Here is an 18,333-nt window from a genome sequence, read left to right as displayed (position 1 = left end):
TAACAAGTTTAAGTTCACTCATGAGACAACTGAATCTCTCAAACTGTTGGGTTAATGATTCACCCTTAATGTGATAAAATGTTTCATACTGTTGATTCAGAATTTCCCTGTTGTTTTCAAGCACTTCTTCAGTCCCCCCAAATTGTTCCTTAAGTGCATCCCATAAGTCTTTGGCACTATTACAATGTAACAGTCCAGCATATATTTCATTTGGTAAAGCAGATGCAACAATGCTAAATGCCTTGGCATGCAGTTCATGTTACAACTCGAATTCCCAAGATTTCTATTTCGCATTTAGTGCACGTTCTTGTATTGTTTAGTTGATTAATGGCACAATTAGTTTCTATGGAATTGCATACGTTTGGTTACAATGAAGTGTATTGTGTGATTGTGCATGGTTATGTGTTAATTGTGATAAACTTGTCAAATATGTAAACTTGGTGGTGAAACTATGAAATGGTTATGATTTGGTGTTCATGTGTAAATTATGATACTTAGGGATGCATAGAATAATTAGTGAAATCTTAGAGATACTTAACCCTAATCCTCTTTTCACTAATCATTCTCACAAAAATCCAAGCACGTACTTTCTCTGGCAATCATCATCACCACCATCATTGGCACAAGGCATTCATCACTTTCGATTTCTCTATTTCTCTAGAATCATTCAAGGTAATTGCTTATTGATTATTGTTTATTAATTTCCTGATTGTATCAATTCTTGGTGATTAGAATGCTTGCAAACCCTAGCTTTGAGTTGATGGTTCTGTACTTTAATTTGATTATGATTATTGTGATTATGATGATGCACTAATTGTATAATTGATCCTCTTGATGATATTGATGCATGATATGAAGAAATAATGATTGTTGTGTTGATTCTGCATTGAGAAAATGTATAATTAGGGTTTTCATTCGTATGAAAAATAAGAAACGTAACTGATTCGATTCTTTTGACTCTGTGCAATAATTGAAATTCACGCATGATTGATTAGTCTGAGTTTTGATTAATTGTCTGAGTTTCTTGTTTAAAAGTCTGAACCCCTTAACAACTAGCTTATCCCGAATTTTAAACCAAGGAACTTTTGTCTGAGTTTTGTAATCAAACATGCATGATCCGAGTTTTGTAAGAAGGAAATACTTGTCTGAGTTTTTGAATAAGAAAAGCACAAGGTCCGACTTTCTTTTATGTTCTTGTTTGTCCGAGTTTCACATGATGAATTATGCCCGAGTTTTTGCTAACACACATGTGGCCCGAGTTTTATTATGGTCCGACCTTTGAGCCCTCCCCCTCTCTTGTCTGAATTCTTTTACAAACAAGCATCCAGTCCGAGTTTACCCCTCCCCACTTGATGTCCGACCTTCACACCACACTAAAGGTCCGAGTTATGATCACCTTGATGTGGTCCGAGGTTTACAAGAGCCCAAGGTCCGAGTTATGATCACCTTGATGTGGTCCGAGGTTTACAAGAGCCCAAGGTCCGAGTTTGGTGGTCTTGAGTTGTCCGAGTTTTATAGGAGTGTGGGATCCGACCTTCTAAAGCCTCCATGGTCCGAGTTACTTTAAGTGATGTCATCCGAATTCATATATCACACCCTTGGTCCGACTTTTATATGTAAACATGTGGTCCGACCTTTTATTAGATACACTTGTAATCGGAGCTTTGTTAATAATTATACAGTCCGAGTATGTTTACTTGTTATCAGAATCACGCAATCTGTTGAATGAAAAACACCTATTCTGCCACCACTACATGTATATTACTGTAGGTGTAGGTTATTGCATGATGCTGTTTGTTACTGAATGTTGTATGAATGAACATTCTATCTGATATTATCATGTACACAATTAGCACACAGAACACAGTTGATTGGATATCGAAGACTTGTAAACCCTAATTGGATGCAAACACTTATATCGTATCATGTGCAATATATCCTAGGTCGTGTGTAACGGACTTAGACGATTAATAAACCCTAGAAGCAATAGCATACCGAGCAAACCAAGGTGAGTTCACACTCTTACTAAGGCATGGGATTCCCAGGGCACAGGAATTGGGATTGAAGGATTGTGATTGAATAGAACTGTACTTACACTATTACTAGACTACCATACCATCGTCCTCGGTTGTGCAGGACACATACGTGCAATCTACGTACGCATATACTTACTACTATCCTCGGTTGTGAAGGATACTTATACATATTACTATCCTCGGTTGTGAAGGATACTTATACATATTACTATCCTCGGTTGTGAAGGATACTTATACATATTACTATCCTCGGTTGTGAAGGATACTTATACATATTACTATCCTCGGTTGTGAAGGATACTTATACATATTACTACCCTCGGTTGTGAAGGATACTTATACTTAATTACTATCCTCGGATGTGAAGGATACTCACGTAAGACCTACGTGAACTTATACTTACTACTGTTCTCGGATTGTGAAGAACACATATGGTTACGAGTAGTCTAGTGGTTATACAACATGGGAAGCCCCCACCAATAGAACGTACTAACGGCCCAGTAGTGCCACCTGTTACAAACGAACTTACTATTACGCATTTACTTCTGTGAACTCGCTCAACTAGTTGTTGATCCTCTGTTACATGCCTTGCAGGTCGTTAGGTATATGGAGCTTGCACAGGGAGGAGCAGGTCGTTGTGGGCTTGGATCATGATTACCCTGTTAAACACTTTTGATATTTGATACTTATTTACGATGGGTTTTATTTATACGCTTCCGCTAAAAAATGATAACTTTCTTATGGTTTGGAACACCTTTCATATAGAATTGATTTGGTTTAAATGACAATTACTTTTATTATATGTATTGTTCTGTATGATTGGTGGCTTGATCCTGGTCAGCCACGCTCCCAAGCGGTGATACTCCGCGTGTGGATTTTGGGGGTGTGACAGATTGGTATCAGAGCCATTGGTTATAGAGAACTTGGTTTTAATATGGGGAAAACGTTTTTATTAAAACCAGACTATAACCAGAACAGTGCTCTCAACGATCCACAACGACGCTTCGCTCCACGTGCAAGACTCAACATCCTAGGTAATAAGGTTTATGTTTATTGCCTACATGCTAGAATTTGCATAGAACTTTGCTCGTAGTATGCTTACATTACTTTGCTCACTACTTGTTATTGCTTAAGAACACCTATGTGCCTACACTTTTCTGTCATCGCACTACTCGCGAACCATTCATACTTATGCTACCTTTACTGTTCGATCATGTCTGGACGTGTTAACATGACTCAAGCCCAGTTGACGGCTCTCATTAACGAACAAGTTGCTGCGGCACTTGCAGCCGCACAAGCAGGAGGTATAACCTGCTATTCCAAACCTATTCTAGGATGTTAGATCCTACTCTCGTGACCCAACTCTCGCGCTTAACCTTGACCTATCTTTCTCGCGCAACGGGTCGGAACGCACAGCAACATGTCTGCACATTCAAGAACTTCATGGACTGTCGTCCAAGCACATTCGGTGGCACAGAAGGAGCAGTGGGACTACTCCATTGGTTTGGGAAGCTCGAGTCGGTATTCGAGATGTGTGAATGCCCTGAGGCTCGCAGGGTCAAGTACGCCACTATTACGTTGGAAGGAATCGCGCTAACCTGGTGGAACGCGTAAGTTCAGATATTAGGGCTGGCAGCTGCTAACGCCACCCCCTGGAACGAATTCAAAGAACGTATTAAAAGGGAATACTGCACGCGTGATGACATCCACAAGTTGGAAGTGGAGCCTTACCATTTGAAAATGACGGGGTCAGAAATTAAAGCTCATACGAAACAGTCGAACGAACTGGCCATCTTGTGTCCAACCATGGTGGACCCTCCAAGCAAGCGTATCGAATTGTACCTCAAGGGTCTAGCCTCAGAGATTCAGAGCCATGATACATCGGCTAACCTCGACAATATCCAAGACATTCAGCGTCTTGCTCATCGCCTCACGGATCAGGCAGTGGAACAGAACAGGCTGCCTAGTTGTATCAGCGCTATTACTATCGCTACCACTTCTGCTACCCCCGCTACTCCTAGTGACAACAAGCGAAAATGGGATGGGTATTCCAGCAAGGGTTCGGCTACCGTTCAGTCTCAAGCATAGCAGCAGCGCAAGAATAGTGATCACCAGAGCACAGCAGAAGCTAAGGATTCAGGAGTCCACGGCCTACAAGTTGGAATCGCCAGCAGCAAAAGCAAGCAGAAGTCCTATGCAGAGAAAAGATTGTTCGCATTCCTCGTTCGGGTCAAGAACCTCTCGAAGTTCAAGGCGACAAGAGTGGTGCTATGGTTGGCATCACCTCTTTCTGGAAGGCTCAGAAATGTTTGCGGAAGGGCCACACCGCAATTTTGGCTCTCGTTACTGACGCATCAGCGAAAGAAAAGAAGTTGGAAGACCATCCAGTTGTACGCGACTTTCCTCAGGTGTTTCCTAAAGATTTACCTGGTCTACCGCCTCATCGTCAGGACGAATTTCATATCGAGCTCGCTCCAGGAGCAGCACCCATAGCTCGAGCACCGTATCGCTTAGCTCCACCAGAATCGGAAGAACTATCGACGCAGCCACCAGAAATCTTGGATAAGAGATTTATCCGACCTATCTCTTCGCCTTGGGGAGCTACAAGAACTATTGGATACCAATTATCTGTGAAAAAGAAGGATGGAACCTTCAGGATGTGAAATTGATTACCGCGAACTGAACAAGGTCACAGTGAAGAACCGTTATCCTCTTCCACGCATTGACGACGTATTCGACCAGTTGCAAGGGTCGAGTTACTACTCCAAGGTTGATCTAAGGTCTGGTTGTCATCAGCTGAGAGTCCGGGATGAGGACGTCTCCAAGACAGCATTCAGAACTCACTGCAGCCATTACGAGTTCCTAGTCATGCCATTTGGGCTTACGAATGCGCCTGCAGTCTTCATGGATCTTATGAACAGGGTGTGCAAACCCTATCTTGACAAGTTCGTCATTGTCTTCATCGACGACATTCTGATCTACTCCAAGGGTCAGGAGGAACACGAGCAGCACTTACGTCTTATCTTGGAACTCCTTCGAAAGGAGTAATTGTACGCAAAGTTTTCTAAATGCGCCTTCTGGCTTCGTGAAGTCCACTTCTTAGGCCATGTGGTGAACAGGGATGGGATTCATGTCGATCCATCCAAGGTAGACTCGATCAGGAACTGGCCTGCACCGCGTACACCAACAGAGATACGCCAATTCTTGGGTTTGGCGGGGTATTACAGGCGATTCATCAAAGACTTTTCGAAGATCGCACAGCCGCTTACACTGCTGACACAGAAAGGTGTTACCTACCGTTGGGGAGATTCCCAGGAAACCGCTTTTCAGTACTTAAAGGATAGGCTTTGCAGCGCACCTATTCTCTCATTGCCAGAGGGCACGGACGATTTTGTAGTATACTGTGATGCATCCATCCAGGGTTTTGGATGGGTGTTAATGCAGCGCGACAAGGTCAATGCTTATGCTTCGCGCCAACTCAAGGTTCACGAACGGAACTACACGACGCACGATTTAGAGCTGGGAGCTGTTGTTTTTGCGCTTAAGATATGGCGACACTACCTGTACGGTACCAAGTGCACAATTTACACCGATCACAGGAGTCTCGAGCATATCTTCAAGCAGAAGGAATTGAATATGCGTCAAAGACGATGGGTCGAACTGCTTAATGATTACGAATGCGCTATCAAGTACCATCCAGGCAAGGCCAATGTTGTGGCTGACGCTCTCAGTCGGAAAGACACTTTACCTAGGCGTGTACGAGCCTTACAGCTCACCATTCAGTCTGATCTTCCTGCACAAATACGAGCTGCTCAGATAGAAGCTTTAAAACCCGAGAACGTCATGGCTGAAGCCTTACGCGGTTCAAGGCAACGAATGGAACAAAAGAAAGACGGCGCCTACTATGTAACGGGGCGTATTTGGGTCCCACTTTATGGCGGCCTACGAGAGCTTGTGATGGACGAAGCGCACAAGTCTCGCTACTCGGTGCACCCAGGGTCGGATAAAATGTACCACGATATCAAAACAACATACTGGTGGCCAAGTATGAAAGCCCACATCGCCACTTATGTTGGCAAGTGCTTGACCTGTGCAAGAGTCAAGGTTGAATATCAGAAACCAGCGGGTCTACTTCAGCAACCCAGGATACCACAGTGGAAATGGGAAGAAATTTCCATGGATTTCGTTACGGGCTTACCTAGATCCCAGCGTGGGAATGATACCATAGGGGTGATCGTGGATCGACTCACCAAGTCTGCACACTTCCTGGCTATTAAGGAAACGGATAAGTTCTCCACTCTCGCAGACATCTATCTTAAAGAAGTTGTTTCAGGGCACGGGGTGCCCACCTCCATCATCTCGGATAGGGATGCACGATTCACGTCAGAGCTATGGCAAGCGATGCACAAAGCGTTTGGCTCACGTTTAGACATAAGCACAGCATATCACCCTCAGAAGGATGGGCAGTCTGAGCGCACGATTCAAACTCTAGAAGACATGCTTCGAGCGTGTGTTATCGATTTCGGCAACGGCTGGGAAAAGCACCTTCCTTTAGTGGAGTTTTCATACAATAACAGTTACCACACCAGCATTCAAGCCGCTCCATTCGAGGCATTGTACGGACGTAAATGCCGGTCACCTCTCTGTTGGGCAAAGGTGGGGGATAGTCAGATTACGGGTCCAGAGATTGTAGTGGATGCCACAGAAAAGATTGCTCAGATACGGCAACGCATGGCGGCAGCACGCGACCGTCAGAAAGCCTACGCGGATAAGCGTAAGAGGCCATTGGAATTTCAGGTCGGGGATCAGGTTTTACTTAAATTCTCACCCTGGAAGGGTGTGGTTCGATTTGGTAAACGAGGCAAACTCAATCCACGGTATGTTGGACCGTTCGAAATCACTGAAAGAATAGGCCCAGTAGCCTACAGATTGAACCTACCAGCTGAACTCGGTGCAGTTCACAATGTTTTTCACGTGTCTAATCTGAAGAAGTGCCTGTCAGATGAGACCCTTATCATTCCTTTTAAGGAACTCACTATCGACGAGCGGTTGCAGTTCGTCGAGGAACCAGTTGAAATCACGGACCGGGATGTTAAGGTCCTCAAACACAAGAGAATCCCTCTTGTTCGAGTTCGTTGGAACTCCCGACGTGGCCCAGAGTACACCTGGGAACGCGAAGATCAAATGAAAGAAAAGTACCCCCAGTTATTCGGAACCAATGCAACCACTACTGAGACTGAAGCTACTACTGAATTTCGGGACGAAATTCCAAATCAACGGGGGGATGATGTGACACCCCAGGAAAACCAGTGAACACTACAGCTTACCTAGCTTCCTCAGTGAGTGCGTACCAAATTTCGGGACGAAATTTCTTTTAAGTTGGGGATAATGTGACAACTCGAATTCCCAAGATTTCTATTTCGCATTTATTGCACGTTCTTGTATTGTTTAGTTGATTAATGGCACAATTAGTTTCTATGGAATTGCATACGTTTGGTTACAATGAAGTGTATTGTGTGATTGTGCATGGTTATGTGTTAATTGTGATAAACTTGTCAAATATGTAAACTTGGTGGTGAAACTATGAAATGGTTATGAGATGGTGTTCATGTGTAAATTATGATACTTAGGGATGCATAGAATAATTAGTGAAATCTTAGAGATACTTAACCCTAATCCTCTTTTCACTAATCATTCTCACAAAAATCCAAGCACGTACTTTCTCTGGCAATCATCATCACCACCATCATTGGCACAAGGCATTCATCACTTTCAATTTCTCTATTTGTCTAGAATCATTCAAGGTAATTGCTTATTGATTATTGTTTATTGATTTCCTGATTGTATCAATTCTTGGTGATTAGAATGCTTGCAAACCCTAGCTTTGAGTTGATGGTTCTGTACTTTAATTTGATTATGATTATTGTGATTATGATGATGCACTAATTGTATAATTGATCCTCTTGATGATATTGATGCATGATATGAAGAAATAATGATTGTTGTGTTGATTCTGCATTGAGAAAATGTATAATTAGGGTTTTCATTCGTATGAAAAATAAGAAACGTAACTGATTCGATTCTTTTGACTCTGTGCAATAATTGAAATTCACGCATGATTGATTAGTCTGAGTTTTGATTAATTGTATGAGTTTCTTGTTTAAAAGTCTGAACCCCTTAACAACTAGCTTATCCCGAATTTTAAACCAAGGAACTTTTGTCTGAGTTTTGTAATCAAACATGTATGATCCGAGTTTTGTAAGAAGGAAATACTTGTCTGAGTTTTTGAATAAGAAAAGCACAAGGTCCGACTTTCTTTTATGTTCTTGTTTGTCCGAGTTTCACATGATGAATTATGCCCGAGTTTTTGCTAACACACATGTGGCCCGAGTTTTATTATGGTCCGACCTTTGAACCCTCCCCCTCTCTTGTCCGAATTCTTTTACAAACAAGCATCCAGTTCGAGTTTACCCCTCCCCACTTGATGTCCGACCTTCACACCACACTAAAGGTCCGAGTTATGATCACCTTGATGTGGTCCGAGGTTTACAAGAGCCCAAGGTCCGAGTTATGATCACCTTGATGTGGTCCGAGGTTTACAAGAGCCCAAGGTCCGAGTTTGGTGGTCTTGAGTTGTCCGAGTTTTATAGGAGTGTGGGATCCGACCTTCTAAAGCCTCCATGGTCCGAGTTACTTTAAGTGATGTCATCCGAATTCATATATCACACCCTTGGTCCGACTTTTATATGTAAACATGTGGTCCGACCTTTTATTAGATACACTTGTAATCGGAGCTTTGTTAATAATTATACAGTCCGAGTATGTTTACTTGTTATCAGAATCACGCAATCTGTTGAATGAAAAACACCTATTCTGCCACCACTACATGTATATTACTGTAGGTGTAGGTTATTGCATGATGCTGTTTGTTACTGAATGTTGTATGAATGAACATTCTATCTGATATTATCATGTACACAATTAGCACACAGAACACAGTTGATTGGATATCGAAGACTTGTAAACCCTAATTGGATGCAAACACTTATATCGTATCATGTGCAATATATCCTAGGTCGTGTATAACGGACTTAGACGATTAATAAACCCTAGAAGCAATAGCATACCGAGCAAACCAAGGTGAGTTCACACTCTTACTAAGGCATGGGATTCCCAGGGCACGGGAATTGGGATTGAAGGATTGTGATTGAATAGAACTGTACTTACACTATTACTAGACTACCATACCATCGTCCTCGGTTGTGCAGGACACATACGTGCAATCTACGTACGCATATACTTACTACTATCCTCGGTTGTGAAGGATACTTATACATATTACTATCCTCGGTTGTGAAGGATACTTATACATATTACTATCCTCGGTTGTGAAGGATACTTATACATATTACTATCCTCGGTTGTGAAGGATACTTATACATATTACTATCCTCGGTTGTGAAGGATACTTATACATATTACTACCCTCGGTTGTGAAGGATACTTATACTTAATTACTATCCTCGGATGTGAAGGATACTCACGTAAGACCTACGTGAACTTATACTTACTACTGTTCTCGGATTGTGAAGAACACATATGGTTACGAGTAGTCTAGTGGTTATACAACATGGGAAGCCCCCACCAATAGAACGTACTAACGGCCCAGTAGTGCCACCTGTTACAAACGAACTTACTATTAGGCATTTACTTTTGTGAACTCGCTCAACTAGTTGTTGATCCTCTGTTACATGCCTTGCAGGTCGTTAGGTATATGGAGCTTGCACAGGGAGGAGCAGGTCGTTGTGGGCTTGGATCGTGATTACCCTGTTAAACACTTTTGATATTTGATACTTATTTACGATGGGTTTTATTTATACGCTTCCGCTAAACAATGATAACTTTCTTATGGTTTGGAACACCTTTCATATAGAATTGATTTGGTTTAAATGACAATTACTTTTATTATATGTATTGTTCTGTATGATTGGTGGCTTGATCCTGGTCAGCCACGCTCCCAAGCGGTGATACTCCGCGTGTGGATTTTGGGGGTGTGACAGTTCAAACTTTTGAAAATCAGTTTCAGTATAGTTTTCAGGTTTTTTAGGTTCGAACTTCTTTGTATGCTCAGCACTTGGCACCATTGGAACATGAGGTCCAAAGATAACCGACGTCCAACATCCAGTTATCTGTTGAGCAAGGATGTGACCCATCCTTCTCTGCCAGATGTTGTACTCATTGCACTTCAACATGGGTGGTTTGAAGAGTGATCCGATGCTGTTATTAGCATCTTGTGATTGTGACATCATCCTGGTTGTTTTACAGGCACTGATTAATCAACTTTAATGGTGATTAAACCTTACTCTGTTTTTCAACAAAACGAACAACTATCAGTATCAATAATTCTGAGCTGAACTATTTATGTCAAAATGATTGTTAGATCAAATTTGACTGTCAGAGCTCTGATACCAATTGTTAGGATCTGAGTTTGGATTGATTGTATTTTACGTTTGAATTAAGATGAAAGATGAATGAGAAATGTAGCGGAATATAAATGATAACAAACTTTGCACACAACCAAACAGGAGAATTGCTTTCAACATACAAGTTTAACATTGAACCGAATGCTTGAATTTATTACAAGATTCAATTACCATTGCAAGTATGTAACAAACTCCCCCTCAGCCTGAGCTCACAGTGAATTGTTCGTACAGGAATGAAAGTGGTGAAAGAGCTAATAGAACAGTACAGGGTACTGTTCTATTTATAAGCACGAACAAACCACTGTGGCATCTTTGCTAACGTCACCATGAAATTGACATCTAACCTCCTAACAAACTCTAAACACTGATATAATACAAACACTTCTTAGCTAACTACTGATTACAATACATTACATAAATAAGCTAAACTACTGCTTTATCCTTCCACTGATGTGAACCCAGCAGTGCTTGACCCAAGCAGTAGATTTGTTAGTGCAGTTGTCTGTCGACTACATCTTCGTTCGAGTTTTAGAGAGAGAGAAAGACAAGTCGCTACGAGTTTCACTACGAGATTGACTACGGCAATATCCAAGGGGGAGATTATTGATGCATTTATTGTTTATCGCCTTCGTCAATCCGAGTCGTAGTGAGAAGCCGGAAGAAATCAAGCGCATAATGTCATATTTAGTTAGAAATGGCAAGGTGGCAGACTTGTAATTAATGAGAACTTTCATTAAGTTACCTTGACCATATAAATAGGAGGTTATGTCATGATTTTAGTAAGATTTTTGGAAAAGTTAGTAGAAGACTTCTAGAGAGAGAAAGTCTAGAGAGAGAAAGTGGTGTAATCGTGATTCTTGTACCGTTCAAGTCGTATTTCTCAATGGAATCACGTTAGTAGTACGTTATTGTGTGTTCGGTCACGCACGTTCACGGATTCCGCACGTGAAACGTTCGTTACGCAATCGAACGGCGTCAAAACCGGTCCTACAATTGGTATCAGAGCCAGTTGTGAGTTAGTTTGCTAGATACGAAGCGTTTTACACGGACTTTTGTAGATTTGGACTGTTTGAATGGTGGAAATGGACTGAAACTTGGACAACAGGTGTGAAATACACTAATAACAAACCCTTGAAAGATTCGGATCAAAATACGGCCTAAAAGTGATCCAAAAACCCTCGTGAAATTGGTTCGCGCTTACGTCATGCTTCTGGTTCGCTTTTCTGGACCGCTCCAACGTACATTTTAAGCTGTTTCTGGTCCGCTCATGTGTCATCTGTGGTTCGCTCAATAGTCAACTGTCTGGTCCGCTCTTAGTGCAACATCCTGATTCGCTCGAAGTGCTAATTTCTGGTTCGCTCTTAGGGTAATATCTGGTTCGCTCTTAGTTACAGTTGTGGTTCGCTCGAAAGTTATTGTGGTTCGCTTATTCAGCCACTGTGGTTCGCTCATTCAGACTGTTTGAAAAATTTTTTCGTCACGACTGAAAATGGAAAGCCAAGATTTTTACAACATGTTTGCGGGTAGTGGTGGAGTTACTCAGGGTCCTGCTAGCATCATTCACAATGTGAATCTGGAAAACGAGCTTGGAACGACGCAGAAACCTCCTAAGTTGATGAGTTTGGATGAATATTCAGGATGGTCCGGGAGATTCAAAAACTGGGTGCAGGCCAACCATCTAGAGTGCTGGATAAAAATCGAAAGAAAGTATGTTCCTCCGGTAGACGGGTTGATAATGGTGAAGACCATCGCAAGTCTTACAGAGGCGGAACAGGTTGAGTTCAAAGCAGAAAAGAAGATGGTTAGCATTCTGCAGCAAGCGATAAAAGAGGATATTCTAGTTCTGCTACAGCATGATGATAGTGCACAGTCGATATGGCAAGCTTTGGAACAGAAATTCAAAGGCAGTGTGTCGATGATCAAGAGTAAGAAAGCACTGATAAAGAAAGAATTTGATATATTCACGGGAATTAAAGGTGAATCGACAAAGCAGCTTATCGAGAGGTATTGTCACTTGGTGGTAGAGATGAGAAGGTTAAATATCGAAAAGACGAATGAGGAGTGGATAGACAAGTTATGTGATGCACTTCCCTATGAGGAATGGGGAACGTACTTAATGATGTTGAAAAATAGTTCAGATTTCGTGAACTATAGTTTGAGCGTGTTTATAGAGAAAATTGAAGCTCATGAGTTGGAGTTGGTAAAAATCAAGAAGATGAATTCAGCGAATATGCCACAGGATGTGTCTTTGTATTACAAAAATAGTCCGGCAGCTACTAATGTTCAGAGTCCGAAGATTTAAACCGGATTTAGTGCAGACAACACTTCATCTGCTGCTCCAAATGCCTATCCGTCGAGTCAGTCGACTCCATTTGCCAACTACGAGCCAAATGCTAAAGTCTTAGAGCATAATTCTCCTCAAAGTTCTACAGGGTCAAATCAACAGACATTTGTGTCCGGTGTGCAGTGTAATATTGCGGTTAACATCAAGAATGGGAATGAAATCACCGAGAATGCAGCCAAGCAGCACATCGCGTTACTGGCATCAGTTTTGGAAGCTTATGAAGGTTTGGTCGCTGGTAGGATCGGTAATCCCGATATGACTAAAGAGGATTACGATCAGATCGATCCGGAAGAACTGGAACTGATAGATATAAAGTGGTGTATGGCGAGTCTGGTTAGAAGAGCACAACGCTTTATGGAGATCACGGGTAGAAGCAGTCTGTCAGGTCCTAATCAGAAATTAGGGTTCGATAAGTCAAAGGTGACTTGTTTTAAGTGCAAAGAACGAGGTCATTTCAAGTGCGAGTGTCCGAATCGTGAAGTGCAGAATCATCAGAACCCATTCACCAATGATTATTATAGACAGGCTATATATCACCGCCCAAATCAACAATCTGTTGTTCAGAGACCTCAGATTGAAAACAAACCAGAGAAGGCACTTATCGTAAACCAAGATGATGAAAAAGTTGCGTCTGGGTTTAGTTGGGACAAGTATGTTCCAGGAAAGGATGATCGAGCAATGATGGCTGAGGTAGTTGAAATTACTGAGACAGCTGCAGAATCGAAGGTTAGCAATGAAGTGGTTACTGAGAATGTCAGTGAAGTAGTTTCTGAGAGTGTAGTTGAGTCTGATTCTGAGGTGGTTCAGGAAGTAGTTACTAAAATGGTTGATTCTGTTACTGAAATTGTGATCGAAGAGGTTATGGAAGTTGCTGATCAGGTGGTTCCAGAGGTTGTTAAAGAGGTTTCTACAGATAACTCTGCAAAAGCTGGAGAATCAGTGACTGAATTTCTCAACTTTCAATCACGACAGGAGGAATTTGTTTATACAATGAAATCTATTTTGCCTCCTAACGTTTTTGATTCTTTTGCAGATTATTTTGAAGAACCAAGAACTGGAATGTGTCCGAGATTTGAAGTAGAGAAAGAAGCAGTTGAGGAGGTGATCGATGTTTCAAAGGAAATGACTAAAGAAGCTCTAAAGGAGATTGCAGATAAAGCACTGATGAGCAAGTTAAAAGAGGTAGATTCAGACGTCCAGGAGTCAGTTGATAAGGTGTCAGGTCTAGGAAAGGAAACTGAAGTCATAGAGGTCAACGTGGTCAAGTCGTCTGAGTCGGAGTCAGATCTTGTTGGTAAAATTGTTTGTGAGGATGAGATTATATTGTATCTAAATGAAAATTGACTTCTCTCTGTTTATCAAATAAAGTTGATTGTGCCAGCTTGGTTGCTTTATCGTTTTCAAGACTCTCTTTTTGGATCATTTTTATTGACCTAGACAATGTGTCGTAAGCCTCTTTTACTTGCTCTAAGTCAAACTTCACCAAATCTGCATGTTGTTTTAATTCCTGATACTTGGTGTCTTTTTCAAGACACCCCGTGCATGGTTGTGAACAACTTAGACACGGTGTATCGGGGATTGAAACTTCTTTGAGAAAAGAGCTTGAGTTGACTAAAATTGAAAATGATAGAATTGATCAGAAATTGATGAGTTATGTGGCATCATCGTATGTGTTAGAACAAATAGTGCCACAACAGCCACATGCTTCACCTGTCTACAACAGTGTTCCACCCCCAATGTGGAATCATTATACACAGAAATATCCAGATGGGGTGGAAGCTGCATTAAACATCAAACTAAAAACACTTGAGAATGATTTACCTGATAACATTGATATCACTTTCACTGCGTCTGACACTGACAACGAATCCCAGGTAATCAAAAATGTTATTGATCAGGTGTTGGACGATGATAGTGAGAAATCTGAGAAGGCAAAATCAGTGGAGTCCGGTAGTGATTCTGAGGAGGACGGAAACTTTTTAGATCGTTATTTGACAAAAACGGATAAAAGTGCGGATGATGATTCAATTATGGTGGCTTACACTATGGTTGGATCTGACAAACTTTACTAAACACCGAGTTTCCGCTTCAGAATGTTAAATTTGAGAATGTTCAGAAAGTGTTTAAGCTGATTGAGCTGAGTGTAAATGAGTTAAAGAAAAATGATTTCTTTTCAAAACTGAATAAGTCAGTTGGTTCGTCACGTCCTACTAGTCCAGAAAAGGTAGAGGGGGTGGGAAAAAACCAAAACAAGAAAAATCAGTTAAAGAATAAAGGTCTTGGTTTTGAGAAGAAAATGACTAAGAAGGTGGTCAAGCCAAAATATAGGATGGATGATGTGTTTGTCGCTGGTTCTAGCACTGAAATTGAAAAAGATTATATATTTAGCCAAAAGGCCGTGGACGACTTCAATGCAGCGCAAAAGCTAAAAGTGGAAACTGTCACAACCACTTTTGTAGAATATGATAAGCGTATGTGTTATCGCTGCAATGAAGTCGGCCACATGGCGAAGCAGTGTAAGAAAGTGATTGAAAAACCGGTTGTGGTAAAAAATGTTAATAAACAAATGGTTGAAAAACCGAAGGTTGAAAAACCTAAGGTTGAAAACAAAAATGTTTCAAAACAAATCATTCAAAAACCTCGACCAAAATCACCTGTCGTTGCAAAAGATAAACAAGTGTTGGTTTCGCCGATCCGAATTCTTAAACGGGGTGAAAAATTGAAGTCGGAGGATAAGCCAAAATCGACTTTTGAGATTGGCGAGTCTTCTAAATCTCCCAAGACTTCGAAATTCTACCCTAAAGCAAAAAATTTTGAAAATCAGTCATGGGTCGCGAAATCTAAACCATCTGGTGAGATCAAAAAGATGGAAAGTGTGTTGAAAACTGAGTCACAGTTTGTAAAAGATGATGTTGCGGTGTTTGAGTCTGAAATCGATCAGTTTTTGTCGGAATTTCCCAAACTTCAAAACAAAGTGAAACAAGATAAAAAGGAAATTGAGTCAAATGTCACATTTAACTTTCCAAAAACAAGTGAGAAATGCAATGTAGTTTTTGGTACAGTGTCAGAAGCTAAAAAATCGTGGGCATCATTGTTTAACTAATGTGTTTGTGTGCTGATTGCAGGAGCTGCCCAAGTCTGTGCTATCCAGGTGGATAATGGACAGCGGAGCGTCGAGACATATGACGGGATCCTTAGCTCTATTATATGATGTCAAATCAATTAATGGAAGCTACGTTGGATTTGCTGGTAACCAAGGTGGCAGGATTGTTGGTCAGGGAAAGCTCACAAACGACATCATTTCTTTTGACAAAGTGAATTATATTGTTGAGTTGACGAACAATTTGTTAAGTATTTCACAAATTTGCGACAAAGATTTTAGCGTACATTTTACAAAAACAGAATGTTTGGTTTTAAAGCCAGGGTTTAAAGTCCCTGATGAGTTAGTGCTGTTGCGTGCTCCTAGGGTTAATGATCTTTACATTTTAGACATGAGCACTGCAACACCAACAACTCCTCAAAAACAATGTTTTGTGACAAAATCTAAAGCAACTGAGAAAGAGTCAATTATGTGGCACAGAAAAATGGGTCATATACACGTTCGTAAAATGAATTTTCTTGTGCACAACGATTTGGTAGAAGGTGTGAATGTTAAGAATTTTCATTTACCTGACGATTGTGTTGCTTGTAAGAAAGGTAAACAGGTACGGAAGTCTCATCCGCTAAAGATGCTCAACACTATCCGGTTACCTCTCGAGAGATTGCATATGGATCTCTTCGGGCCGATCAACGTCAAAAGCATCAGTGGAGATTTTTACTGTTTGGTGGTTACGGATGATTATACAAGGTTTTCATGGGTTATTTGTTTGGAGAAGAAGGACGAAACATTCGATGCTTTGATGATTTTATTCAAAAAGATGGAAACGGTGTACAAGCTGCCGATCAGAAGAATTCGGAGTGATAACGGAACGGAGTTCAAGAATAACAAAATGTACGAGTTCTGTAACGAGAAGGGGATACTACATGAATTCAGTGCGTCGTACACACCGCAGCAAAACGGTGTAGCTGAACGAAAGAATAGAACCCTGATCGAGACCGCACGTACTATGTTGGCAGATTCAAAGCTTCCGATTTTCTTCTGGAGTGAAGCAGTGTCAGCAGCTTGCTATACACTGAATAGAGTTCTGACAGTGAAGAAATATAAAAAGACTTGTTTCGAGCTGCTACATCGCTATAAGCCAAATCTTGTGTTCTTGGAACCTTTTGGCTCTCCGTGTACTTTCATAGATGCTGATGGTAAATTCGGAGCAAAAGCGAATGAAGGATTTTTCGTAGGTTACGCCAGCCCATTAAAAAGGGTATTTGTACCGTGTCTGGGGAAAGTGATTCAGGTTCATCATGTGGATTGTCAGAAGCACACGCTGTCGCAACAACTTCCCGGACAAAGATTCCTATTTGACTACGACAAACTCTGGGAATTGTTTCATCAGCCGTCCGAGCCGAGTGAGGAGGAACTTGCTCTCATGTACTTGTATCAGCAAAGTCAGTTGCAAGAGCCGGAATCTAGACCGCTAGATGTTCCTACGCCCACCGTGGGTACTCACGATGATGAAGCTGGACCAAGTGGAACCGTTCATATACCTCCGGAGGTACCAGAGGAACCAGCTCCGTCATTTGACGTTTCTGACGACTCAGAGGAGGAACCCGCTCCTACCTTTGACGAGGAACCAAATGAGACATCAGAGGAGGCTGTTGATCAAATCGTTGATCTCGACATATCAAATCTGGAATCGGAAGTTGTAGTGCCTGATACTGTGATGCCACGGACACTGTCTTACCACCCTTCAGAACAAATTATCGGCGATCTACAAAGTGGTGTCAAAACGAGACATCAGATAGACCAAGCTTTTACATGTTTTTATTCAGATATTGCTGATATGCAGAAAGAAGTCTCATTCAAATGTTTTATTTCGCAGATAGAGCCCAGGACTTACAAAGAAGCATTGACCGAAGACAGTTGGGTGAATGCTATGCAGGAGGAACTGCAACAGTTTGAAAAATTGGGCGTCTGGAGACTTGTTGATCTGCCCAAGAATCAGAAGTTGATAAAGACGAAATGGGTGTTTAAATGTAAACGTGACGATAGAGGAGTCGTGGTAAGGAACAAAGCACGTCTAGTGGTTCAAGGCTTCAGCCAACAGGAGGGTATAAACTATGAAGAGGTTTACGCGCCGGTCGCAAGGCTTGAAGCTATTCGTATCTTTCTTGCCTTTGCATCCTGGAAAGATTTCAAAGTCTATCAACTCGATGTTAAATCAGCATTCCTGTATGGCAAGATTCGAGAAGAAGTTTACGTGGGGCAACCACCGGGGTTTGCAGATCCACTGAACAAAGACAAGGTGTACTTACTGGATAAAGCATTATACGGTCTACACCAGGCCCCGAGAGCCTGGTACGAGACTCTCTCGAC

Source organism: Helianthus annuus, chromosome 17 (genome assembly GCF_002127325.2).
Source record: "Helianthus annuus cultivar XRQ/B chromosome 17, HanXRQr2.0-SUNRISE, whole genome shotgun sequence".
NCBI lineage: Eukaryota > Viridiplantae > Streptophyta > Magnoliopsida > Asterales > Asteraceae > Helianthus > Helianthus annuus.
Note: the sequence above shows the minus strand (reverse complement) of the source record.